The sequence below is a fragment of the Cyprinus carpio genome, unplaced genomic scaffold (genome assembly GCF_018340385.1).
Source record: "Cyprinus carpio isolate SPL01 unplaced genomic scaffold, ASM1834038v1 S000003701, whole genome shotgun sequence".
Classification (NCBI taxonomy): Eukaryota; Metazoa; Chordata; class Actinopteri; order Cypriniformes; family Cyprinidae; genus Cyprinus; species Cyprinus carpio.
This window is the reverse complement of record NW_024876387.1, coordinates 1-1,840: the sequence shown is the minus strand read 5'-3', so window position 1 is coordinate 1,840 and position 1,840 is coordinate 1. Positions and strand designations below refer to the sequence as shown.

Genomic DNA, 1,840 nt, shown 5'->3' with positions numbered 1-1,840 from the left:
ATCTCATCCCGAGCTTCTCCCTCTAAATGATCAAAAAGAAAGAATGCTTGATCAGCTCTAGACAAATGGCGAACCCGCATACAGGCTTGGGCCTCCTCTACCCATTCATTTATGGTAATACCGGGTCTCCCGCTAAATTTTGGGCACTTCCTATCTCGGGGAACAAACACAAATCGCTCAGTAGATGGGGCACTTGCACCAGCAGATTGCTGTGCACCAGAGGGTAAGGTGGTAGAAATAGGAGCTGTACTGGGACCTGGAATAACAATTTGAGTCTGTTCTTGTCTAAGTCTCTCATTATCAGCTCTTAATTGGGCCACAAGATCCTGAAGTTCTTGTAATTCTTCTGCCATAGCTAACTTTTAGTAAAACACTTACCACCAAGCAAGGCGGGGCAGAAAGGAAAATTTGGACCTGAAACACAATCAGGAGAGGTAGCCAAAGAGACCCTTCAAAGAGTCTACGCTGCTGTCTTGTTCCTGTGAAATAAAAAGAAAAGCAAATAATGGCAATACCAGCTGGCAAAGAAATCTTCACCCACGTCTCTGTTCAATTTAGTGGACCCTGCCGACTACGCCAAAATGCGGCAAAGTGGTCTTTTTGCAGCAATATTCAACACTCAAGAGATATACAATAGACTACGCCACCCTGGGAACTATACCAGGGAATCACAGTTCACTTAAAATGTTATAAGGAACCCAGGTTCATTCCACTGAATAAAATGAGCAAGAGACGTGGGTAGCAAAATAGAGTTTGTTTATTAGTACAAAAGTTTAAAATGCAGGAATAATAGTCACCCAGCCAATTACTAAGCTGGAAATCACAATCCACAATAAGGATTCACATTTACTTCGGAGCTGTAGCCTATTGGCATCAAATGGGCTAAGAGAGGGAGCAAAAGAGGAGAATCACACTAAGTGCACACACACACACACACACTCACTCCAATACCCGTGATTTTATCAGTGGTGCTCACACAGCATAACACAGCACACGGTGAAGGAAAGCCTCACTGCCGTCGGACACACAGCTCCTGTAATTGTAATAAACACCACAAAGGGAAAATGAAGAACAACATCTGAACGAGCTGGGCGGTCTCTTTGAACTCATATTCCCAACGCATCGAGGAAAAGATCTTTTAAATACAGTCACAGGTAGGAGTTATATTTTGAACTAACAATCTTAGTGTAACTGGGTCAAGTGCTTAAATCACCCAGGACAAAAATGATGAAAAACACACAACAAAAAAATATACAGAAAAGAAACGAAAGTGAAATCCGAAAGCAGGAACAAAAACAGCAGCGTGCTTCTATATGTAGTAGGGAAATGCAGCACGCACAGTCTTAGCCCCTAACAGATAAGAAGACGATTAGTAAACTAGTTATAGTTTATGAACAGCAATCGGAAATATAAACACACATACCAAATAACGCAGCCGTTTGCCACACCAGAAAGCAGAGAGCTGACGTCAGTATCCACGGGATAGAAATGAAGTAGATGCCAAACAGCATATATTGATGTCCCCACTCAAACGGTAAACACACGGGAATGCTGGGCGTAAAGCATAAACATAGCTGACCCCCACACCACATCACCTAAAACCTCTACCAAATCTAATGCGCATCTGGGACTAGTAACGAAGCCAGACCCCCATCGCGAACGGTTACTTTATTAATAGACTCTCCAGTGTACGCAAAGCCCCACAAATGACATACAAGCGGTGTTAAATGCCCAAACGCTGTGTTTTAACCACAGACCTCTGTTGAATGCCGTAACAGGAAGAGCGCAGGCACACAGAACAGATGACGCACATCCCGCCCGCCGCACCAAACAGCCATTT

General features: G+C 43.6%; 1 long non-coding RNA gene across 1 annotated transcript; it reads right to left on the bottom strand.

Moving 5' to 3' along the window:
* Positions 1 to 739: 739 nt before the first annotated feature.
* Positions 740 to 1,468, bottom strand: LOC122143394. Its single transcript, XR_006159152.1, has 2 exons — positions 1,424 to 1,468; positions 740 to 1,033 (listed from the first exon to the last, which is right to left on the bottom strand). It is a non-coding gene; the product is annotated as an uncharacterized LOC122143394 (long non-coding RNA).
* Between the last annotated feature and the right edge of the window lie 372 nt (positions 1,469 to 1,840).